At 44.0% G+C, this 26778-nt stretch overlaps 1 long non-coding RNA gene across 1 annotated transcript in view; it reads right to left on the reverse strand.

The window, feature by feature from the left end:
• Nucleotides 1–4821: 4821 nt before the first annotated feature.
• Nucleotides 4822–26778, reverse strand: part of LOC140400139 (uncharacterized) — a 186661-nt gene continuing 164704 nt past the window's right edge. Inside the window, exons 2-4 of the long non-coding RNA XR_011938061.1 lie at nt 12971–13095; nt 6472–6589; nt 4822–5044 (exon numbers count right to left, since the gene is read on the reverse strand). This is a non-coding gene — a long non-coding RNA (uncharacterized lncRNA). The remainder of the gene's footprint in view (nt 5045–6471; nt 6590–12970; nt 13096–26778) is intronic.

Here is a 26778-nt window from a genome sequence, read left to right on the forward strand (position 1 = left end):
TACATTTGGTCTATTTTCAAAGCCCTTATCCACCTATCAAAATTATTCTGTTTGATCCTTTCAAACTCCAAACTCCATGTATGTTTGACCAAATTATTTCCTTAAATTTCTAAACCTATGTCTGTAGGCTTCAGGCACTAGTTCATATGCACCTAAGATGGATTTTTTCACCTCCTCATACGTCTCAGATACCTCCTCCGGTAGTGATGCAAACACTTTACTAGCCCTACCTACCAGCTTTGTTTGAATCAGTTATACCCACATGTCCTGTGGCCATTTCATTTGTTTAGCTACCTTCTCAAATGAAATGAAAAAGGCTTCCACCTCCTTCTCGTCAAACCTTGGCAATGCTTGGACATATTTAAATAGATTCCCACCAAGCCTTCGACTTTGACGCTCTTTCTCACTATCATCGAACTGTACGTTTCCCTTTATGCCTACTAATTTTAACCGACTGTCATGTTTCATGGCCATTTTCTGAAGTTCAAACTCTCTCTTTATCTTTCTCCCTGATCTGTATCTCCCTTTCTCTTTCTTTTTGTTCTGCTAGGGCTATTCTTTCTGTTTTCCTTTCTTCTCGCTCTTTTTCCTCTCTCTCTCTTTCTCTTTCTTTTTCCTCTTGCTCTCTTTCGTATTCAAGCTGCTTTAATGAAATGAAAATTGCTTATTGTCACAAGTAGGCTTCAAATGAAGTTACTGTGAAAAGCCCCTAGTCGCCACATTCCGGAGCCTGTTCGGGGAGGCTGTTACGGGAATCGAACCGTGCTGCTGGCCTGCCTTGGTCTGCTTTCAAAGCCAGCAATTTAGCCCTGTGCTAAACAGCCCCTGCTGCTAAACAGCCCCTTTCTCATGTTCCATTTCTTTAATTTGCAACTGAATTTTTGCTATTTCCAATGAGTCAAACTGTATCTCAGACAACGTTAAATGCTTAGCCACTGCCATAATGACCTCATCTTTTCGCATTCTGTCAGGTAATGTTAACTGCAATGTTTTTGCCAAATCTAACCGTCCAATTTTAGTCTCTGTCTGTAAAGTACTGAGTATGACCGTCTCCACCCACAAAAACTTCAGAGCCTCTGAAAGAGCCATTGTCCACAACACACTCCCTACTTAAACTAAAATACCACACCTGAAAAGCAACCACAATTTGCTCACTCCTCACTGTCTTTAAGTTCACTAAGCCCATCCAATAGATAGACTTTTATCCCCCTCGAGCCCCCAATTTGTTATGGGCAAGGGTTTAGAGAACCCCAAAGTGTATCATGGAGTTCACCTGACCCACAACTTTTAATAGATTGTGGTATGGGGAGCACAGGGCCCACTCTACAGGTGTGGTACAGCAGAAATTGAGAAGTATTTTTTAAAGCAAAACAATGTTTATTCTATGAACTCAAGTTAACCTTTTTTAAAACATACAGTGAACATCTTAGCAACCATTAATTCAAACACAACCCCTAAAGACTACAACACAAAGTAAACCTTTAAGTTTTCCTTCAGCTCCAACACTGAAAACGAAACTAAAACACACCCTGCAGCCTGCTCAAAAACAAAAGTAAAAAACTGACAGACAGCCCAGCTCCACCCACTCTCTGACATCACTGCAGTAGTAAACACCCATTTCTTAAAGGTACTCTCACTACAGCTATTTATATACACACCCATTTATAAACACCCATTTCTTAAAGGTACTCTCACATGACATAAGGGAAGACAAGCCGATACCGCCAATATCCTCGGCTAGGGTGCAGTGTTGGGCCTTGTTGCAGGTGACCTACAACTAAGCCGTCCAGCACTGGTCAGGCACTCATTGCCTATGCAGATGCATTGAGCTCACTCCACCTGCCGAAGAGCACCCCACCTCCATCAGTACGCCAAGAGTTTGTATTGGCCTTGAACTTCCTAGGCACCTTGTCAGTGTCAGCCAGACACATTTGTAACTGGGCCCAGAGGGACCCCATACTATCAAAAGGAAAGAGGATGATACAGACCGGGTGGCATTATGAACAATCTGAGAATTTGAGGCCCTATCTTATCCATCAGGATGATTTAACCTGCGAGGATAGTGTGATCTTGTGGAGATCATGAATTGTCGTCTCGCCAGGGGACCGCTCTTGCAGCAGCTGCATTGTTCCCCCCCGGGGCAGACAAAGATGAAGATGCTGGCAAACAAGTATATCTGGTGGCCAGGCATTGATAAAGCCATTGAAGAATTGGTACACCAGTGTCACACCTGTCCAATGCAGCAGTAACTGCCTGTGCTGACCACTCTACACCCTTGGGGGTGGCGAGGATGTCCATCTTCACCTCATTTTTATTTCTATCAATTTATTGGGTTCACATTGACTATGCGGGCCCTTTTATGGGTGGGATGTTTTTAGTTTTGGCGGATTCCCACTCCAAGTGGCTGTCTATTCAGGGGTGGGGACCATGACATCAGTGACCACAGTGTTTGCTGTGCCAAATGTTTGCTATTCATAGACCTCCTGAGTGCATTGTATCTGACAATGGCACCTTTTCTACACGTGGTGAATTCTGGGTTTTCGTTCAGGTTAATGGCATACGCCACACTCGGATGGCCCTGTACCACTATTCGTCTAATGGTTTGGCGAGAGAGCTGTTCAGACTTTCAAGAACGCAATGCAGAAACAGTCTGATAAATCGCTATGCCAACGACTTACCAATTTTTTGTTGTCATATAATTCAACCCCCCACACCACCACCGGGGCCACACCTGCTGAGCTGCTGATTGGCCATCGCCTCAGAACTCGTTTGGACCTCTTGGTGGGGAGGGTGGAGGCACGTCAGGCCTCCCAGCGAAGTCAACAGGCTTCACAGAGGGGGGACAGGTCAATCCGGGTGGGGGGCCCAGTTTGATGTGTAATTTCGCCTCAGAGCCACTTTGGCTAGCTGGACGGATTGTGCCCCAGTCAGGGCCTGCGTCAAATATGATGAATGTAAATGGAAGGACTGTCTAAAAGCACATTAAGTCCCACTGGTGTTGTTGACAGCCCTGTGAATGTTCCTGACCAGAGGGAGCTGAGGACTCCCGAATTCACCCAGCCAGCTGGACTTGTGGAGGCCGGTGAGGCCAGTTATCCTATCACTGCGGCGTTGTCTCCTGAAATGTCACTGGCCATTGACAGAAAAACAGAAAATACTGGCAATCTCAGCAGGTCTGATAGCATCTGTGGAGAGAGAATGGAGCTAACATTTCGAATCTGGATGCCTCTTTGTCAAAGCTAGATGGAACTGGGAATAGAGTCAGATTTATACTGTTGTGCGGAGGGCGGGGGGGGGGGGGGGTGGCGGGACATGGAGCAGTGGGGCAGGATAGGGGGCCAGTGATAGGTGGAGCTTGACAAATATGTCATGAACAGAAAGACAAAAGGAATGTAAATGGAGGTGATTAAGGCTAAGGAGGGTGCTGATAGTGGTACATAAAGAGATTAGAATGTGTTAACAGCAGGACAAAGGTGAGCAGTGTGTCAGAGGGCAACTAGGAACAGGGAAAGATGGTCCAAGTGGAGTGAGAGGATGGGGGACAATGGTGAGGGAAAAAATAGATCAATGGAAGAAATTAAAATAAATTGATAGAAATAAAAATGGGGTGAAGGTGGAGGAGAGAGTTCACAGTCTGAAGTTGTTGAACTGTACGGACTACTGACAGCTTGACTACCTCAAAGGTTGCCGAGCCTGCGGGCAGACTGCAGAAGTCTGGGAGGACTCCAGGTCAATTGACTCCTTGATGAGCTCTCTTTCCCCGGGGGTCTGTTGCTATGTATATAGGATCTGTGTGTAATATTTGTCTAAAATGTTATAAGGCACTTCAGGGTGGAGGCATATGGTAGTGCGACCCCTTAAAGTCGGTGGTCCTGGAGGGGGTCACATGACCAGCTCAGGGCCAATCACACGAGAGCACACAAACCCTGGCCAATAAGGGGTTTGCTTTGGGCCCTGAGAACAGGACTCCAGTCAATGGGGACCCCAGAGCCAAAGAGGCAACACTGTTTTCTGTGCCTGAATTGATACCAGCCTTTGCCTTTCATCAATAAACCCCTTTCTTACTTTTATAAGCCTCCGGTGTGTTTCTCAAGCCACCACAATCATATACCAAGAGAGACGGATTTGAGCCCTTTAGAACTGGCATTGGAAACCCAAGATTAGAATTCTACCTTGAATTTACTCCAGGACATCTTCTGTTTTATATAACTTACACGGAAAGTATATGAGAGAATTTCTTTCAGTTTTGGGGTTGTTTTATAACTGCAGCGTAGTCACTTCCAGTTCTGGGAATCAGTGTGCTTGATGTTGCTGATACATAACAATCCTCATACTGAAGTGATACAATGGCTCCAGGTTTATTGGAAGACGATGTACTGTTGAATACTGGTAGATCGTATATCCAGTAGATATTTAGAAGTAAAATGTGTCACTGTTCAAGCGTGCAGCAGGGCCATTTTTGCTGAGTTCAGTAACGTATTACTATCTCTGGGCATTTAAAAAAGAACTCCAATAGAAAATTTTCCCATTGTCCCAGTCTAGAGATTCAATTAGTACGTAGTCTTCTTGAACTAATTTATTGTAACCAAAGGCACTACACTCAACAACTGCAGGTTAATGAGGTACAAACCTAATTCCTGCAACAATGTGGATTCAACACCTTTTATGGTATAAACATATATTACTGACCTGGCAATAGCTCAAGCAACATTAAATGTTTTGGGGAAGCAATTCTACTTGTGCAGTTAGCGGAAAATCTCCAATTTGATCTTTTTTGAATAAGAGAATGTTCTGTGTCAGCACATTTTAAAACGCGTGACTTTTATTTAAACAGCAAAATACTTCTTACATTAAAAAGCAATATGGGTGGCATGGTGGTGCAGTGGCTAGCACTGCGGCCTCAAGGCGCCAAGGATTCGGGTTCGTTCCCGGCTCCGGGTCACTGTCCGTGTGGAGTTTTCACATTTTCTCCGTGTCTGCTTGGGTCTCACCCCCACAATCCAACGATGTGAAGGGTAGGTGGATTGTCCATGCTAAATTGTTCCTTAATTGGAAAAAAAATACATTAACAAGCTATTTTAAATGTAATTTTCCCCCAAGGTTTGTTTTTGTGACTCAATTTTTATTTTTTGCTTGCCTAAACATAATAGTTAATACTTAAAAGCTCAGCTAGCTCAGTTGTGGTAGTGTATCAGCCTGTATATCCGAGGGCCCAGAGTTTAAGACGATGGGTGTCCACCCCCCCCCCCCCCCCCCCCCCCCCCGCCGCGGTGTATTTTCCCGTATTGGAGGCCGGCCCGCCATTGGCAGGCAGCGGGATCTTCCAGCAGTCCCGCTGATGTCTACAGGGTTTTGCGTGCCCCGCGTCCTCCACCGCCGGGGATCACACGATGGGGGGGGGCTCGCCATCTGCAGGACCAGAGGATCCCGTGGCGGAAGGTGCTGGAAACCTTCGGCCCATGTTCACCTGCTGCCTTTAAAAGTCAAGATCCACATTTCCCACTCAAGCAGCTGTGTAAAACACAAGCAATTGGCAAAGATCTTTCCTGTTGTTGCAGCAAAACAGATATATTGCAGTAATACAAAAGCAGAATGCTGCAAGTTCTGGAAGTCTGAAACAGACACAGAAAATGCTCAGTAGGTCAGGCAGCATCTGTGGAGAGAAACAGAGTTGACCTTTCAGGCCCAGATGACATAAATATTACAGAATGGAAAGCTGACTGTCTGAGACACAGAAAGCAGATGTGGGGAGCGAAAGGGCAGTTATTCAGGATGGGACGTGGGGTCCCACAAGGATCAGTGCTGGGATTATTGGTGGTGACAATTCATATCACTAATTTAGATTTTGGAATCAAAAACTCCAAATTCCAAATTTTTAGGAGACACCAAATTGGGAGAGAAAGTTAACACTGATTACAAGAGGAAAGAAATCACAAAATGGCATTAATAAACTTGAAGAGTGGGGGGGTAATTGAGAAATGAATTTCACCATAGGCGAGTGTGAGGCACGACCTTTTGCTAAGAAAAACAAGGAGGTCACATGTTACTCGGAAAATAAGGGCAGGATTTTCTGGCCCGGCTGTGGTAGGATCTCCCATGGCAGGCGTGGCGAGCTAGCCAAAAGCCCACTGATTTCGGCGGGACCAGGTGATCATGCCGGTGGGACAGGCCAGAAAGTTCCAGCCAAAGAATCTAAACAGAATAAAGGGGCAAAGGGGTCTGAGAATTTAAATGCACGAATCACTGAAAGTTGCAACTCTGGTCAACAAGATAAGACCAAATCAAGTATTAGGCCTTATTTCTGAAAGATTGGATTCGAAAAGTAGTGCTGAACTTGCATTGGATTTTGGTTAGACAATGTGTGGAGTACTGTGTACATTTCTGGTCGCCATATTGTAAAAAGTATGCAGAAGTACTGAAGTGGCAGCAAAAAAGATCTACAAAGATGACACCAAAGGTGTGAGGTTATACCTGGCATGAAGACTTGAACAAATTGGATCTCCGTTCTTCAAAGAAGGCTGAATGGCGCTTAATCGAGGTCTTCAAAATGATAAAAGGCTTTGATGGTTTAGACACAGAGAGAGTCTTTCTATCAGGGAGGAAGAGTGAAACTGAAGGCTATCAATATAAGATGGTCACAAAAGAAAATCAAGTAAGGAATTCAGAGCAGACATCTTTGCCTAGACTGCCATGAGAATTTGGAACTTGCCGCCACAGGGAGTGGTTAAGACAAAAAACATGGATGCCTTTAAGGAGAAACTAGATAAACGGATGAGGGAGAAGGTAATAGATGGTTTTGCTGATAAGAGTAAGGTGAGGAAGGATGGGAGGAGGGTCGAGTGAAACATAAATACTGGCTTGGACCGACGGGCATGTTTCTGTGCTGTATTTTCTGCATAATTCCATGTAACCATAACTACCTTCCTGAATGCAGTGCCGTATGTGCAATTTAGATTTTGTACCGGCGCTAATCCACTGCTGCTCTATATTTTCCAAAGCTTTATGTGTTGGTGACTTACAAATCAAGAAATTGGGGGATGTGTATATGCAGATAGGTAGACAATTTTCTTTCAAAGCAAATGGATTTTTGAAGTGTCAGAAGTCAAATAATTTGAGCTAAGTTAGTTTTGATATATTTCTTTTGGGTGCTTTTATGCAGGAATAGTCTGTAGTTATTAGCAAGGTTATAGCTTACTGTAGATTTGGCCATTCTATTTATAAACCGCCCACAAGACCATGTGACCAGTCAGACTGAAATCCCCAAAATTACTTGGTTTGCAGTTTCTCGCAGTGAGATTTTCCTTTCTAATTGAAATATGTAAAATGTTCATTTTTACTGTAAATGGTGATATGTAATTAACTCACAAGAAGGCTTAAAATATGAAGTCCCCGAGAATAAATTTTCAAAATAATAGCAAAAGGCTCTAGTAAATGTGGGCGGCATGGTACTACTGTGGTTCACACTGTTTCTTCACAGCGCCAGGGTCCCAGGTTCGATTCCCGCCTTGGGTCACTGTCTGTGCGGAGTCTGCCCATTTTCCCCGTGTCTCCGGTTTCCTCCCACAAGTCCCGAAAGACGTGCTGTTAGGTGAATTGGACATTCTGAATTCTCCCGCAGTGTACCCGAACAGCCTACTTGTGACACTAATAAAGATTATTATTATTTTGATAATCTTACTATCTATAATGAATGCTGAATGGCCAACACGTTACACAGCCTGTAAGAATGTTAAGTTGCTTGTCAGGCCAGCTGTGTATGTGCAATTTTGAACGAAAACATATCGGTGATAATTTGGAAAAGTATTTTTTACAGACCCTGCCGTCTCTGCATTTGCAAGCTCTGTTGCAGAAAACGCAGCGAGATTTCTGATGGAGGAAAAGCAACTCCTAAATAATCCAGCAATGGTAACACAAATGTGCAATTAAAAAGTCAACATAGATTTCATAGAATTTACAGTGCAGAAGGAGGCCATTCGGCCCATCAAGTCTGCACCGGCTCTTGGAAAGAGCGCCCTACCCAAGGTCAACACCTCCACCCTACCCCCATAACCCAGTAACCCCACCCAACACTAAGGGCAATTTTGGACACTAAGGGCAATTTACCATGGCCAATCCACCTAACCTGCACATCTTTGGACTGTGGGAGGAAACCGGAGCACCAGGAGGAAATCCACACACACGCGGGGAGGATGTGCAGACTCTGCACAGACAGAGACCCAAGCCGGAATCGAACCTGGGACCCTGGAGCTGTGAACCTCGAGCCCGCTCCGTCGTTCAATATGACCATGGCTGATCTCATCGTCACTTTCCTGTGATGTGGTTGAGAAACTTTCCAAAGTGTAGAAAATAACTTCTTCGCAAATGTGAACAAGCAGGTAAGGAGGCGGCTCTGAATATTGACTATTTTTAGCAGGAGATGAATTCAGCCCCTTAAATGCCCCTTAAATGTGTTCTTGCTTTCAACAGTGAGTTTTAGGAAGGCAGGCAAACATGCCCATACTCTATTAAGTTTGAAAGTGAGTTAAAATATCGCTCTAATTAAATAATTAATATCTGTTCTTAGGCAGCGCATCTCTCCTGAGGGGTTTGGGTAGAAACAGTCTGACGTGTTATTTTTATTTATTTATTTTTAAATTAAATTTTTTAAAATTTAGAGTACCCAATTCATTTTTTCCATTTAAGGGGCAATGTAGCGTGTTCAATCCACCTAACCTGCACATCTTTGGGTTGTGGGGGCGAAACCCACGCAAACACGGGGAGAATGTGCAAACTCCACACGGACAGTGACCCACAGCCGGGATCGAACCTGGGACCTCGGCGCCGTGAGACTGCAGTGCTACCACTGCGCCACCGTGCTGCCCTGACGTGTTCTATTTAAAACTAGAAGTCAGTGAGTTGGAAAGAGTTTCCTGGGGTGCTGACAAGTTTGCCTTTTTAAAGCCCCACCCCCTCAACACCCAGACATAAAATTCCCTTTTGTATTTAAAGTGCAAAATGGACTTGACCCCCACAAACAGTATAAAGCCCGTTTTACAGGCAAACACTGGTGACGAAGGGCTGAACGTGGTGGGTGGCATACATGTGCTCATCACATGGTAGAAGTGCACAGCCTGCATATCAAGAAAGGCTCGTCAGTAGATACTCAGGGTGAAACAAATTTCGAGCCTTGTCTTTATGCCTCAGGGTTGGCCACCTGATTTGAAGTGAATGTTAGACTGTGACGGGCAGTGAGGTTACAGATGGTGCTTCAGTAATGAGGTGTCAACCCGGTGAAGCTGCAATACGGGAGTACAGCACAGCTACGCAGCAGAAGCAGCATGTTGTAGATAGAGATCCGTGATCCCCCAATCAACAAATCAGAACGAACCTCTGCAGTCCTGGTAATTAATTCTCCCACGGTATCTCATGGATAACCAGTCTTGAACTGCTAAATCTGTTCTGAACCATCTCATTTGACGCAGTTGTACTGCTGTGCAAGAGACTGGATGGTGCTCTGAGTGTGAAGATGGGACTTTGTCTCCAAGGTCTGTGCAATGGTTCCTCCTACCACCATGGTCAAATACATATGTGAGAGCTAGGTTGGCGAAGATGAGGCCACAAATGATTTTCTCTCATATTGGTTCTCTCACCATTGGCCACATGTCCAGTTTGTCAGCTCTATCCCTCAGGACTTTGCCAACCTATTCAATAGGGGTGCTACTGCGCCATTCTTGGAAATGGACATTGAATTCTCCACCCATTGTTCCTTTGCTGCCTTCAGGACATGCTCCAACATGGAGGAGTACTGGATGATCAACCGAAGGAAAGTGCTAAGTGGTAATCAGCAGGTGCTTTCCTTGCCTGCCTTTCACCTGATGTTATGAACCTTTGTGGGATCCGGAGTCAATGTTGAGGATATTCAGGGCAACTCCCTTCTGAATGTATACCATTGTGCCATCACCTCTGGTGGCTCTGTCCTGCCGGTGGGTCAAGACGTACCCAGGGACGGAGATGAAGAATCCTGAAACATAGGGCAGGATTCTACAGTCTCGTCCTTGGCGGAACCCATTGTGATCGAGAGCGGAAAATTTGGTGTTCCAGCCAAAACTCCATTCACCTTCAGCGGCACTGGAAAATCCCAGCCACAAACGAGGATTGAAGATTTCGGCGATCGGCTGAAAAGTATGATTTTGTGAGCATGACTGGCTCAGGCTGTTCCAATTTTTGTATAAATGTCCCCAAGCATTAGTGAAGAGGGCTTTGTGGGGTCAACTGGGCTGGGAGTGCCTTTGCTGTATTTCAATTCAACATCAAAGCTCATGTTAAAAGGAACACTTGCATTTATACAGTGCTTTCCACAACCGCTGGAATCTCAAAGTGTTTTACAGCTGATGAAGTAGTCTTTTTAGTCACTATTGTAATGCAGGACACACAGCTACTTTGCACGCAGCAAACACCCACAAACAACATGATAATAATGTAAGGGCCCTTTCTGTTGATTTCCTTTCTTCCCTTTTCTTTATTTTTGCTGCTATCATTTTGATTCATGGATGCTTAATGAACATACATCTTTAAATCAAGCAGGGGAAGTGAGGAATTCAAGAGTTACGAAACAGCCTTTGGATAATAGAACTCAGACTTTTCAGTACCCGAGAGGTCAGTGAGGCTTGGTTGGCTGTTGGCCAGTGTATGAGCCAAAAGGCTGTATTCTGCCCAGTAACTTGTGGTGATTGGGTTCTGCCTGAGTGGGATGATTTTCAGAGAGCCAGGGTAAGGAGTTGGAGTCCTGGATGCTCAGAGGAAAGAAGCTGCTCTCTTTCTCTACTCATGTTTTTTTCCAGAAAAGCTGCATAGCTGAACACAGAATCTAGTTAAAACCTTGAACCGAAAGCCTAAATTGAAGAAAGGAGTGCTGGGAAAAACCATCGAAAATGAAGACTATCTTTTAACTTTCATTATTAGTTTGGCAGCACGTTGGCGCAGAGGGCTAGCCCTGTTGCCTCACGGCGCCGAGGTCCCAGGTTCGATCACGGCTCTGGGACACTGTCTGTGTGGAGTTTGCACATTCTCCCCATGTTTGCGTGGGTTTCGCTCCCACAACCCAAATATGTGCAGGCTAGGTGGATTGGCCATGCTAAATTGCCCCTTAATTGGAAAAAATGAATTGGGTACTCTAAAAAAAATTTCAACTTTCATTATTATTTTTACACCCCTCTTTTCCCCTCTGTATTTGTTTGTCTGTATTGTGTGTGTATGTAGAGAGTGGGGATGAGTTAAAGGGGGCGGTTAAAAATTAGATAATAGTTAACCCATTGTATTTTCTGCAGATTTAATCATAGTTATTGTTATTAATAAAATTAAATGTGTTTTAATTTTACAAACTGGTTACTGTAGTTATTGGGCAGCCAAGGGCCAAAGATTTTGGGTGTTTTTCTAAGAATTATTTATTAATTTCAATTGTGTTGCGACTCTGGGTCAAGTGGGGTTGGAATTGACCATGCAGTAGCCCAGGGGGTTGTAACAATGATCAGATAATATCTTTTTTTTGATATTAATATTATTACGATCCCAGACCAGACCCCAATATTTTATTTTAATTTTGTAAGACTGTGAGGAAAGGATACCTCACTCCAGGAGTGATTTCAGATGAGGTATATTAACACAAACTTTAATACTAACACAGTATTAAAATATCTTTATCATCACACAAGAAAATGGCTTATAATTAATACTTAAACAATGCTGATCAATACAGTGTCACAATAGTCCTTCCCCAATGTCCTTTAGGGAAGGAATTCTGTTATTCCCCCCTGGTCTGGCCTACATGTGACTCCGGATCCACAGCAATGTGGTTGACCCTGAAATGTCCTCAGGGACGGGCAGTAAATGCTGGCCCAGCCAGCAACGCCCACAACCCATAAACAAATTTTTATAAACTGCTATCTTTATTTCCACTCAAACAACAAAACATTGCCGATCCCAATCCACTTTTAAATGCAGTTAGCACTCAAGAATACTTGCTGTACAGAGATGTCTTTACAGACTGCTTGAAAACATAAACCTGAGCTCTGTCAGAATGATGCAGAATCTCAGGGAACATTTCATCATAAACTGTTTTTCAGCTTGCCTTCCATCCACAGACTAGCTCTTAACCTCAACACCTGACATCTTCAGCCAATGACTCGTCCCATTAACTACATCTTACTAAACTGAACACAATGGACAGGATTCTCCGCCCCGCCGCGCCACTATTCTGTCCTGACCGGCCGGCGGGATTCTCCGTTATGCCAGCTGGTCAATGGGGTTTCTCGTTGTGGGGCAGTCTCACGACGTCGGGAAACCCCCGGGCGCCGGCATAATGGAGAATCACGCCTGCGGAGAATCCCGGCCAATGTCTCTAATTAACCATTCTGCAGGAAACCTTCTCAATATAAACAAAAATCCATCAACCCAAACTTTTACGATGTTTTAATTGCACCCCCGGCACCCAAAAAGCCGAGCTGGCTTGCATATCAGGATTTTTAAACACACTACAGCAGCAGTCATACACACATTAACTCAGGCTTTTAACCATTACTGCACCAAATACATATAATACAATATATCTGAAAATCCTACATTTATCACAATATGTCCAATTTGAATCCTAGTAATGCTTTTTCATAGCGGGTTAGTACAATTGAGCATCTTGCTCGGTCATTTCAGAGATCAGTTAAGTGTCTACCGCATTTCTGTGACTCTGGAGTCAGAGGTGGGCCAGGCCAGGTAAATGTGGCAGATTTCTTTCCCTAAAGGACAATAATGAACCAGATGGGTTTTTACGGCAAGTTGTTAGTTTCATAGTCATAGTAGTTTTTTTAAATTCCAAATTTGCTTTTCTGAAAGCATTGATAGTGTTTTAATACTATGAGTATAATATATGCAATGCTTTGGTATAAGACATATTTCCTGTAGATCATCCACAGATTCTTCCTGAAACTTGACCCCTCACCTGGAAGTTTAATGCTGGAAACAGATCTTATCGAAAAGGCAAATGGAATAATTTGAGACTATTCTCAGTGGTTTTCCAGACACGGCATTCTGCACTGCATAAATTCTCTATCCATGAACGATCATCTGCAAGGAAAACATTAATATTATATGTTAACAGCCAGAGCGATAAGTTATGCAAAAACAAAAATATACTTTTATGAACGAATTATATCAGAACGATCGACTAAACTCGAATTGGAAGAGGGCCTTTAGATACACATGGGAAACTTTCCACCTTGGCACAAAAGTACAAAAGTTTTGTTTGTACTAACAGTGCTAACTTTTAATCCTGTTAGGGATACAAAGAGCTACTTTGAGATACTTTCAGTTCCCGTCTGTCCTGCCATTAGGAATTTTACATCATGGATATACAGAGAGTCTGTTAGGCAAAAGTGTGGAAGGATGACAGCATGGAATCCCACAAAGCAATTACCATTTTTTAAACTGTAAAATAGTTCTTATATAGCATGTATAAACACTGTATATCTCTTATTTTTAAATATTGTGTAAGAAAGCAATGTGCCACCACAATGGCATTGGCCCAGATCTTCTGAGGAGCAGCAATCATTGTCGGATTGCTGCTCCATTCGAAAACTTCTCCAACTCAATGCTGATCCGCATTTCTTCCAGGGTCATCCGAGCCTGGCTTTTTCAGAAATGTGGAGTGCAATGCTCCCAGGGATGTAGTAGAATCAGGGGGAAGACAGGGCAGGCTGCCCTTTTATGGCACCAGTTACTGTTTAGTAAGTTTAAATGTCCAGTTTGAATGTTAATGAATGGGTGAGTGGATGAATGAGTGAATGGCTAGGGTGTGAGATAAGTGGATAAGTTGATACAGTAGGTGAGGTAAATCGCTAAATGGGTGATTGGGTAATTGTGTAGGGTAAGTGGGTGTGTGGTAAGGTGGGTAGGGGTAGATGCCTGAGGTGGGTAAGTGCGTAGTGGGATGAGGTGGGTGTGGGTAGTGGGTAATTGGGTGAAGTGGCAGGTGTCTGAGGATGGTAGGTGGGAGTTGGGTAGTGGATGAGGTGGGTAAATGGGGATTTTATGATTTGATATATTATTGTCACATGTATGAGTATACAGTGAAAAGTATTGTTTCTTGCATGCTGTACAAACAATGCATGCTGTACATAGGGAAGGAAGGAGAGACTGCAGAATATAATGTTACAGTTATAGCAAGGTGTAGAGAAAAGATCGACTTAATACGAGGTAGGTCCATTCAAAAGTCTGATGGCAGTAGGGAAGGAGATGTTCTTGAGTCGGTTGGTACGTGACCTCAGAGTTTGGTATCTCTTTCCTGACGGAAGAAGGTGGAAGAGAGTGTGTCCGGGGTGCGTGGGGCCTTTAATTATGCTGGCTGTCTTTCTGAGGCAGCAGGAATTATAGATAGAGTCAATGGATGGGAGGATGGTTTGCGTGATGGACTGGGCTGTATTCACCACCTTTTGTAGTTTCCTGCGGTCTTGGGCAGAGCAGGCTCCATACCAAGCTGTGATACAACCAGAAAGAATGCTTTCTATGGTGCATCTGTAGAAGTTGGTGAGGGTTGCAGCTGCCATGCCAAATTTCCTTAGTCTTCTGAGAAAGTAGTGTTGTTGGTGGGCTTTCTTAACTATAGTGTCGGCATGGGGGGACCAGGACAGACTGTTGGTGATCTGTACACCTAAAAACTTGAAGCTCTCGACCCTTTCTACTTTGTTCCCTTGATGTAGACAGGGGCATGTTGTCCACTACGCTTCCTGAAGTCGATGACAATCTCCATTGTTTTGTTGACATTGAGGGAGAGATTATTGTCATCGCACCAGTTCACCAGATTATCTATCTCATTCCTGTACTCTGTCTTGTCATTGTTTGAAATCCGACCCAGGACTAGACAGGGTAGATGCAGGGAAGATGTTAACAATGATGGGTGTGTTCAGAATCAGGGGTCACAGCCTGAGGATTCAGGGTAACCATTTCGGACAGAGATAAGGAGACATTTCTTCACACAAAAAGTGGTGAGCCTGTGGAATTCATTACCACAGGACGTAGTTGATGCCAGAACTTTGAATATATTCAAGAGGCAGCTGGATATAGCACTTGGGTAGAATGGGATCAAAGGCTATGGGGGGAAAGCAGGATTAGGCTATTGAGTTGGATGATCAGCCATGATCATGATGAATGGCGGAGCAGGATTGAAGGGCCAAAAGGCCTCCTCCTGTTCCTATCTTCTCTGTATCAATATATCTATGTAGATGGGTGATTAGGTGGTAACCAGGTGGTTTGGGGGACAGGTTTGTGAACTGACTGAGTGGTTATGGCGAGTAGTTGGGGTAGTCAGGAGAGTATTCAGATGGTCAGGGGAGTGGTCAGTGAGATAGTTAAGGGGTCAGGGGTGTCGGTGGGTGGCTGGGGAATAGTGCAGTGGTTCGGGTGGTAGGTCGGGTGGCCAGGGGTGGGAGTGGGCATCATGATTAGGGGGTCAGTTCTGTGCTTATCTGGAAGTAAGACTATATTTTAATCTGTTTGACATTTCCTGGGTAACCATCCAGGTAAGCACATTGAATTCTCCCAAGTCTGCGACACTTATTCAGATTTTGAGACATTCGTGGAGGAGCCCAGGAAATAGCACATCGGAAGGTGAAACTTCCCAGACAATTCCACACAGGTCACCATATCAGGACTTCCCCAAGGCCCAAGAATATTTGGACCATTATACTTTAGTGCCTCCAAAAAGTTATTTTTAAAAATTTAAATGGGAGAATTGAAATGCTGTTGTTACATTTGTCATTTTCCCTGTTTGGCCTGATCGTTAAAATGGAATTAGTAGAACCAACTTCAGGCCCTCCACTTAATCAAATCAAAAAAAACAAAATTGGGCCGAATGCTGGATTTTAAGTGATATAACACTTTCTTCCCCAGTGGAGATGCAAAGCATTTATATTACACATAACACTTCCAATAAAGAAGAAACTTTCGTCCACAATTTGTCACTTGCTGGTGACACTAATCTGCAAAAGTAATGGTCGTCGAGCTCAAGGTTCTTTCCCTTCTCGCAATTCGCCACCTTTTAACTTTCAGATACGCAGTTGATCAATCGCCTTTTCTCCCATTGTCAAGATCACCTAGAGTGAAGGAGCTCTGTTTCAAATTTCATTGCGTCAAAAGTTTCGCTTTTTTTTTTCTCCTTGAGAAGGTTTTCTTTCCGCATCTGTTGTGGTCCTTTCTCAGACACTGAAGCAGGCAGGCTAGCGCCTGGCTGCAAAAGACTCTCATTCAGAGCAGGATTGCTCGTCTGTGCCTCGCTGTCACACTGTCAAGCTCAATCAGTCGCCGATGAAAGTGATGCAGTGGCAAAGCTTCGCCGGCAAGACCAAGAACAAAGGCAACTCAGAGCTGAGCACAGATTTCACATCCAATTTAACTCTTTGGAAAAAGGATTTCAGGAGATACATGGCCGAGGGTTGGAAAAAATAGAGTTGGTTGAAGTATAAAGGCTAAAAGCATTATCCTGGCTTAGATAGCTACAAAGATAGGCTGATACTATTTTCTTCCATAAACCACATTAGCTGGCATTACACACTGAGCTTTTTTTTACTCGTTACTTGCAAGGAGATTTGAGAAGAATTTAACAGCGACATGAAATGACTCTTTCATGATTCCAGCTTTAACAGTGGAGTTAGTTGTACAAGGTACATGAATAGATAGCCCCTAAATCGTGTTGTCAAACAAATCTGGATTTACAGAGTTGGGCTGAGTTTACTACTTGAGGCTCAGTTAACTGAGGAAACATAGGACCTAATACCTTGCATGCCTGATAGGAAATGATTTGGACGCTTAAAAACACACACAAAGGCTTCGCTTTATCCAATAGCACCACTTGCGAGTTACATAGACATTTTATATACAGCTGCATCACCCTAGGTTAGAGAGTTAGCAAGATGCGTCTTTTGGTGATAATCCAGTATTTATTAGCACAGCTGCATGTGGCTAGTCAAAGACACAAACTATTCATGATGTATTTCAGACTTCTATTGGTGTTCCCTCTTTGAGGAATACTTTGCTCTGAAACTGACGATCAACATTCTGGGACCGTTTCGAAGCAGGACTCCTTATTTATCTTCCGCTGATACACTTGCAATATTTCTCATGTTCCCAGGGTGACGTTGCTGTTTGCCAGTAGCGTCGAAATGAGTGACACCAGTGGAAAAGCACATTGTGTTAAAAAAGCGGTCTGTCATTCCACTATCGCCCCACTTCTGCCTAACTGAGCCAAGATCAGTTTCACCCCCTTTTTTTGAGTTTTTCTATTTTGCTACAAAAGACAAGAGATGAAAATGCTGATACTCCATCCTGTCGAGAGTGATAAATTCAGTACTTCCAGCCATTTTCTTTCTCTTTTAACAGGATGTGTCAAAACCAAGTTGTGAACGCTAAGAAAAAATATGAAATGACAAAAAATATATAGTGGACTCCTGTGTGGATGAATTCTTTCAGCTAGCAAACACATTGAGTTTTACTGGCTGCTGTAGTCGTCGGATTAAAACACGTTTCTTTGTTGTGCACCAAGTTCATTTTCCAACATGACCTAAAAGGCTTGGTGGCACATGCCAGAGCGGGGCCATCCAGGCTTTAGTTGCAGATTGGGAAGTGTGTTTAAAACAAAACTGCTTTCTGTAAACAAGTTGCTTATTATAGATGGGCAGATTGACAGATACCAACATTTCATCTCTGAATACAATTATGTTAATAATTGGAAATGTTCTTATGTTAATTCTCTATAATTAAGTAAGCAATTAAAGACAAAAACAGCTCATTAGTGATTTGTGACTGCTTTGCAGATGATTGCCAAGGAAGGTCATGGTGAGTAGTTGCGCAGGACAGCTGAATGTTTGCAAACTGTTCCGCTTTTTATTAGACACACCATTGTACATGGAGAACAGCTGCAGTTACCTCTCCCAGTTTTTTTTTGCGCGGGTGGGGGGGGAGCAGGTACATTGGAAGCTAAATGTTTCAATGCAGTAAATATATACCCAGTAAGGCCGGGAGCATCAACACACAATCTGTTCACGAAGTACAGCAACACGGGGAACAATTTGTTTCAATGCTTATTGATTTAACTTGATACAAATTACCCAAATGTACAATATTTGTGAAGAAGGCATTGCTGAATAAAACATTCACCCGGTGGCACCATCAGTAGTTCTTTTTTAAATCCAGGGCTCTGCAGCATATAGAATGGTAGCTAGAATACATACCTTCTCAGAGAAATGTTGGGCGATTAATTCTTTTTTTGTGACTCTGGCTTTCAGCAATCATTGGCGATTAAGTAAGGTACAATCCCAACAGCATTCAATTGAACATTTGGACATCAGAAAACTTTTTTTGGGGGGGGGGGGGGGGTAATATATAATTACATTCAAAATAACAATTTTACTATACCAGCTCTTTCAAATGGTAAGATAAGAATGCTGGGCATAATATACAATATATTTTAATTACAGAAAACTTACACGTATGGAAATATACAAGTCATTTGGCATCATAGAGATCCCATTATTTGGTGAGAATGGAGAGGAAAGAAACATCCTAACACTTGCAACAGGATACACTGTTGAACTGTCATCATCATGATTTGGCAATGTCTGTTTTTTGGACAGTTGTCTTTGAAAAATTCATAAATTAGTGCAAGGAGATTTTGATTCCAGTTGACCTGGCATTTCCTTTCCCCCCTCCCCTTCCCAACACAGATTCCTAACCAAATTGAGACAGAAACCTAGTCGCCAGATGGACAAACAAAAGGACTCTCTGCTTGCTCTGCATTGGTTTATCAGCCTTCAACTCCAACAGGTAATCAGCTCCTTTCTGGTTACAATTTCAGCATTCGTTTTTTTCTCTCCCAATCAGTTTTTTTCTCCAAAATAAAAGAACATGAGCATAATCCATAATCGTATCAGAATTTGACTTTTTCAGTACAGACCAGGAACATTATTCATTGGAGCATAAGCAGCATTCTGTTTATTGAAGTGCTGTACATAATTTTACAAGTCCAATGAATCAACATTTGTCTTCCGATTTTAATAAATGATCGTGCAGAAATCACGTCTTTGTTTGCTTGTGTTTCTACTGTCTCTACATGAGCCATTTAATGAACATTTAAATTATTTGTCTGAATATTGATATCACCAATCTAATGTTTCATTCGGTTAATGAGAAGTTTGATCAAACAGTTCGTAAACTGATGGGCTGTCTTTGAAATTAATTCAGAAAATACAACATGATGTGACGTTGGCAAATGTCTGTTCCTTCTGGGAACAGATGTTGGACAAATTTGGCAACTAGTTTTGTTCTCTATATCTGTTGCAGTTCAAAATCCTCATGAATCTAATGTTTAAATAACATGAATAAAGATAAAGTGAAATGAATTAAACCTCAGTTTGAGCAGCAGAATAAAAATGAGCAAATTGTATTATCTCCTGCCACCTAATTTGGGTTGAATTTCCTCTGTATCTTTTTGTTTGTCGAAGGATCCTTTTTTATGAGTCTCCTTGGCCATTGACAAGGTCTTTTGAGATGAATATGAAAAGATAGATTTAAAGGTTAAGGCCAGGGTCAGCTGGATGCAGATGTTTTGAGAGAGATCGTACTTTTGGTTGTTAGTAGTTCTTTCCTTTAGTAATTCAAATGGAGGCAGTGTCACGAACAGCATTTTCTAACGGCCTTTGTTTACCTGTGCACTTGCTTATATCGACACATGCACGGTTGTAGAATCTAATATCATCTTTATGTTACTGTCTATTGGAATGTGCATCAATGTATTTGCCAGTTAGCATGCTGTTAAAACACTTAACGGTGATGCTGTAACATAATAAAGCATGAGAGGGGCAGAGACTATGGGGTTATAAAAGGAATGCTGCAAATAAGGAAAAGCTAATGCAGGATAGCGTGAAAATTAAAACATTTTTGTTTAAAAGGGGCAGAAGATTGCAGAATATGGCAAAGATTAGTAAAGGCCTTAAATTAATGAAATAATTGAGAAAAAAGCTTTTGATAAACTTTTGTTTCCAAATTAAGTGGATAGATTTATATCGGTAGAAGGGACGAATGAACTGATGTAAATAATGACATTGTGAGAAATCGTGAGGAAATCAGAGCAAGAGATTTCTGAATTTTCCAACCCCAGTGAGTGACATTCCCCAAAGTAAAATGATTTGTTTTTGTTCAGAAAGGAAGTTGTGGGTAATGTTTAAGAAACAATAATCAGACGGGAAAAAAATAACAGGCACATGGAGGGGAATGAGCAAATGAAGTATGGCCAGGATGGGTTTGTAAAAGACAGAATAGGTCTCACTAACCTAACCAAATTTTTTGATGGAGCACCAGAGAAGATAGATGAAGGGAAAGCAATGGATATTATCCATACAGATTTTTTAAAAAGCATTTGACAAAGCACCAGAGGCTGATTAATAAATAGGAGAGTCAGTGTCTGCTTGAATAAACAAATGGCTTAAGGACAGGAAACAGCAAGCTATAGTAAATGGTTGTTTTTCAAACTAGAAAGATACAGAAGTTGGAGGTATGGCAAAAAGTAAGGACGATAGCAATCAACCGCAACAGCGCATAGCGAGTCTAGTGGAATGGACAGAGAAATGTTCAGTGGAATTTAATGCAGAAATGAGAGGCACTGTATTTTGGTAGAAGGAATAGAGAGTAGCAATATATACGTAATGGCACAGTTCTAAAGAATATGCAAGATCAGAGGGATATGGGGTCCACGTGAGTAGATCTTTGAAGGTGGCGAGACATATTGAGAGAGTAGTCAGTTAAGCATAGGGGATCTTGGCCATGATATATTGAAGTGTGGAGTGCAGGGAAGTTATGCTGAACATTTATAAAGCCCTGATTAGGCCAGAACTAGAACATTGTGGCTGGCTCTGGTCACCAGCCTTCAGGAAGGCAGTGAGAATCTTTGCGAGGTGCAGAGGAGCTTTACCAGAATGGTTCCAGGGATGAGAGAATTTAGCGGCAAGCTTAGGTTGGAGAAGCTGCAGTTCTCTTTGGAGCAAAAGACACTGAGGGGAGATCCAATAGAGGTGTACGGCAGAGAAGACTCGATGGGCCAAATGGCCTAATTCTGCTCCTATATCTTATGGTCTTCTGTACCGTATTATGACAGGTTTACATGAATGGACAAAGAAAAACAGTTCTCATTGGCTGATGATACAAGGACTAGGGAACACAGATTTAAGGTTTTGGGCAAGAGATACAGGGGGGATGTGAGGAAGAACTTTATCACGCAGTGAGTGGTGATTTTAAAAAAATATAAATTTAGAATACCCAATTAATTTATTCCAACTAAGGGGCAATTTAGCGTGGCAAATGCACCTAGTCTGCTCATCTTTGGGTTGTGGGGGCAAAACCCACGCAAACACGGGGAGAATATGCAAACTCCAATCCAACTGGACATTGACCCAGAGTCAGGATCGAATCTGGGACCTCAGCGCCGTGAGGCAGCTGTGCTAACCACTGCACTACCATGCTGCCCTTGCAGTGAGTGGTAATGACCTCAAACTCAGTGCCTAAGAGGATGGTGCAAGCAGAGACAATCAATGAGCTCAAAAGGAATTTGGACCGGCACTTGAGTGGAATAAAATTGCAAGGCTATGGCGATTGACAAGGAGAAAAGTACTGACGAGAGTGCGCTACAGAGAGCCAGCATGGACTCAGTGCCATAATGATTCTATGAGAAATATGAAAGGGACAACTAACAAATAGCAATGTGAATGTTAAAGCAGAATACATGTAAAAATACATCAGTCGTTTCGGCTCAGTTTAAACAAAACTAAATACAGTTGTTAAACCCGACAGTAGGAAACAGAGGTTGCACTAGTTCTTTACATTATTAGAATCATAGGGCTGAATTTAATCACAGGCTTCAGGACTCCAATGTTGGGACAATATGGGGATCCTGAGCCTATATTTGACGGCAACGGGACCAACCCAGCAATCTTGCCAGTGTTGGACCATTCCGAGCTTGGGCAGGATGTAAATACTGCCAACCTAATCAGAGGACCAGCAGCTCTGAATCTGCAGCCCCCCGCCCCTCCGCCAGCTTAAGAGGTGGGTGCTCCTGAGGCAAATCAGGGATCAAGAGAACTCCTCTATTTTGGGGGATGTTTGGAGGGATAAGAAAGAAAATGTTAAAACTCAGAGGGTCCGAGCTGGCATGCCCTTCCAGCTGGCCCAGGGGCCAGCAGGGAGCTTGGGGGGGCTGGGGGGGGGGGGGGGGGGGGGGGTGAAGTTCCCTGCCCGGGTTCCCTATTTGGGTCATGAATCATTCAATTCCAATGCACACACCTCTCCCTCCCCATCCCCACAATCCCTGGATGGCTGCAGGGCGGACATCTCCATGAAGTTGGCAACATCCCAAACAGAGGGGGCTGGTGTCGGCCTACTTTTGGCAAAATGCCAATGCATCAGAAACATCTCCCTTAATCAGGCCTTTAGATAATTATCTAAAATGGCTGCCCGCCTAATGAAAGAGGGCAGCTGATCCACATCCAATTCTGCCACTAAAAATCGTCCCTGGCACTGGGGATGTATCAAGAAGCTGACCCAACACAACTCCCTACTATTTTTACAAACGCATCTACGAGCAGCTTACCGATTCTCACAGCGGGGCGGCAGAAAGTCGCCGTCCCCATCTTTACCTCATGGGGTAGAAAGCCCAGGTGCCATATTTATAGGGCACCCGGTAATCCAGCACTATCCCCTCCACCTTTGCCCAGCCACTGCTCCACCCTTCCCCACTAACCCTTCCTTGGTCAACCTCCACGCAACTTCCACTGCCACTGCCCAGTCTCAAGCATAGGCTGGCATTTACAGATGCTGTCCAAACAGGACAACGCACTAAGAACTCACCTTTAATCATGGAAGAAGTCAACCTCGCCAGGTACACGCCACTTATGTGGAGTCATGAATGTGAACAGTCTAATTTCTCGCAAGCAGGGAACTTAATTTGTTGGGGGAGCTTAATTTCAGTGAACTGGCCCTTTTATAACCATGCTTGCCACGCTAATGCCTACAAGAGGGCATCCCGACATTGTTTGTCCGGAAACTCGACCCGACTTTGAAGACCTGGGATGGGATACTCCCCTACCTGGCAGGGCGGGGGGTCCCAGAGGGATGGAGTGGCGTGAACCACTCCGGCATTGGGCCACCCCAAAGGTGCGGATTTCTCCGCACCTTTAGGGGCCAAGCCCTCACCTTGAGGGGCTAGCCCTGCACCGGAGTTGTTGGCGCACCTTCTGCCGGCGGGAAAGGCCTTTGGCGCCACGTCAGCCGGGGCTGAAAGGACTTCGCCGGGTGGCGGAAGTCCGTGCATGCGCCGGAGCGTCAGCGGCTGCTGACGTCATCCCCGCGCATGCGCAGGAGGTTGTCTCTTCCGCGTCAGCCATGGTGAAGACTGTGGCTGAGGTGGAGGGAAAAGAGTGCCCCCACGGCACAGGCCCGCCCGTGGATCGGTGGGCCCCGATTGCGGGCCAGGCCACCGTGGGGCACCCCCCAGGGCCAGATCGCCCCACGCCCCCCCTTAGGACCCCGGAGCCCGCCTGCGCCGCCTAGTCCCGCCGGGAAGAGAGGTGGTTTGATCCTCGCTTGCGGGACAGGCAGTCCAGCAGCAGGACTTCGACCCATCGCGGGCCGGAGAATCGGCGGGGGTGGGCCGTCGACCTGCGCGGCGTGATTCCTGCTCCCGCCGAATATCCGGTGCCGGAGAATTCAGCAACCGGCGAGGGCGGGATTCACGCCAGCCCCCGGAGATTCTCCGACCCGGCTGGGGGTCGGAGAATCTCGCCCCTGAAAACTAATTGCCAAAGTTCATCCAACCGTCAGGAAAGTGATTGTTGGCCTCCCAACAAATTAAATTCCCCTGCCTGCCAAGCTTCCTGCTATTGGCAGAACTAGGAGATTCCATATGGTCACCATTACCGAGACTAGCATCAGTTCCAGATTTAATTCCACCATAATGGAGCTGATCCAATGTCCTAGAGAATTAGCCTGGGCTTCTGGATTACTAGTCCAGAGACATTACTACTCCACCATCATCTACCCTGCATCCCTATCCTGATCTCTGTCTTCATCCCTGTGCTTCCTCCATGAGTATTCCAGCCATCCTCACCTTGCCAGCCACATGTAAACTTTCGGCAGGATAGCAAAGCCCACCCCACTCCCCCCTCCTATAACGTAGTTGAGCAAGGCACGTGGCCTGACATTGATATTTTTACTCACCGAACTGACTGTGGAAACTGCTGGTGTGGCAGCTCATGAGTCACCAGGGTTAATCCGCATGAATTCTCGGGCCTCTTGCTCTAGCAGCCAAGATGGCCAGAAAATGGTCCCAAACCAGAATCTACCCCATACGTTCCAACCATATACGACATTAGCTCTAAGCTTTAACTCACATTGAAATTAATATAAATATTCAAAACATGCCGAGATTAACATGGGCACTCCAACTTCACTGGCATTAATATATCTCCAATCTCAAGCTCTATTAAATTGGTCACATCTCCCCCCTCATACTGACAATATAAAAGTAATTTCAGTTCATTCTGCCATCAGGCGTACATTACGAAAGAGAGACGGCCAAAGATTTTTACCTGAATCTTAATGAACAGAACTTTAATTCATAAATGCTGAATTAGTAGACCAGATTTAGACCAAACTCAATGTCCTGTCATGGGCCTTTTGAAAATGGCCAAATTCCACTGGAGGTGGCACAAAATGTTTTACATGCCTTTTTAAACATGGTTGTTGAAAAGTTACATTGTTGCTCATGTATATTTTCCAATTAATCTGTAATGGGTTATTGATCTATTTAAGGGATTTGCCTTCTAAATTAAACACATTACGATTACAATGTAAATCAATGCCTGTGATGGTCAATGCATCAGGCAGGTAAACATGTTAAATTTGGAACCTTACAATAAGGATTAGTATAAATTGTTGGCTTAACCAAATAACACAACAGTGTTCCACTTGTGCTGGTCATCTGGTGTTGCCAGGTATCATTTCAGTACAGATTCCAACACCACCACTTTCACTGAATGTAAAAATTGAATGTTGAATATCACTTCAATCTATAAGTGTTATGCAAATTGGTATTTTGAATCAAATAATGTCAATCAAGTGAATGACACCAAATAAAAAGGGAAGGTTTACTGCTGTCACGTCAAAACCTGTTTCATGATTGTCAACTTATTCCAGTTTTCCAGCTGTTCTCCCTTTCTCTAAGCTTGAGGTTTCTATGTTCTATCTGCCGTTTGAATGTGTTTGGAACCTTTAATATAATACCGCAGCCCAAGGTGCTTCACATAGGGGAGGATAGGTCAAGTCAGAGAGGTGACCCGAAGTGTGGTTCATTCTTGCTATTCAAGGTGGGGAGGGAAGTAGAAAGGTCTAGACTTTAGGGAAGGAATTCCAGAAGATTGGAACTACATGGCTGATAGCTCAGTCACAAAGGCAGTAGGGACAGTCAGGCTATGAGGAATTGTATGACAAGAGATGCAGGTGGATTCATTTCTGGCTGTCTGCAGGAAGGTATCCTGTTTCTTCACCAAAGCTTCTGAGATGGCTCCATCTTATATTGGGAATCATTTGTGTGGGTATTCTGTAATTATAGATTCTATTTATGGCCAGAAACAATTGTCAATTCTATTTGAGCTGATAACTTAAAATAGAAAATCTATGAAAATGTTACCTTATTTCACTGTGGCTCAATTGGAGGTGCTCTTGCTTTTGAGTCAGAAGATTGTGTGGTCAAATCCTACTCCTAGAGACTTGAGCACAACAATCTAGGCTGACACTGCACTGCATTACTGAAAAAATGCTGCACTATAGGAGGTGTTGTCCTTTGGAATTCTCCAGCCGTTCACTGGCGACGCACCCCGCCCGCAGGTTTCCCAACAGGGTTGGGTGGCTTCAATGAGCATTACTCTTGACAGCAGCGGGAATAGAGAATCCCGCCACCAGCGAATGGCGCACTGCCGGGAAACACGCGTCATGGAGGCCAGGGAATCCCGCCGACTATCCCATGTGAGTGTAAAAGATCCCATGATGGGCAGCAGGGTGGCGTAGTGAATAGCAGTGCTGCCTCACACCGCCGAGGTCCCAGGTTTGATCCCGGCTCTGGGTCACTGTCCGTGTGGAGTTTGCACAGTCTCCCCGTGTTTGCGTGGGTTTCACCCCCACAACCCAAAGATGTGCAGGATAGGTGGATTGGTCACGCTAAATTGCCCCTTAATTGTAAAAAATGAATTGGGTACGCTAAATCCCAGGATACTGTTGTAAAGAAGAGCATGGGAGTTAACCCCAATGGCCTGGCCAATACTTACCCTTCAAACTACATCACTAAAAACAGACTAACTGACCACTATCAGATTGTTTATGGGAACTTCCTGTGACCAAATTAGTTGGTACATTTCATAGAATTTACAGTGTAGAAGGAGGCCATTTGGCCCATCGAGTCTGCACTGGCCCTTGGAAAGAGCACCCTACTTAAGCCTATACCTCCACCCTATCCCCGTAACCCAGTAATCCCATCTAACGTTTTGGACACTACGGGGCAATTTAACATGGTCAATCCACCTAACTTGCACATCTTTGGACTGATGGAGGAAACCGGAGCACCCAGAGGAAACCCACGCAGATACAGGGAGAAAGTGAAAACTCCACACAGACAGTCATCGAATCCGGAATTGAACACAGGTCCCTGGAGCTGTGTGG

This window comes from Scyliorhinus torazame, chromosome 2, assembly GCF_047496885.1.
Source record: "Scyliorhinus torazame isolate Kashiwa2021f chromosome 2, sScyTor2.1, whole genome shotgun sequence".
Taxonomy (NCBI): domain Eukaryota; kingdom Metazoa; phylum Chordata; class Chondrichthyes; order Carcharhiniformes; family Scyliorhinidae; genus Scyliorhinus; species Scyliorhinus torazame.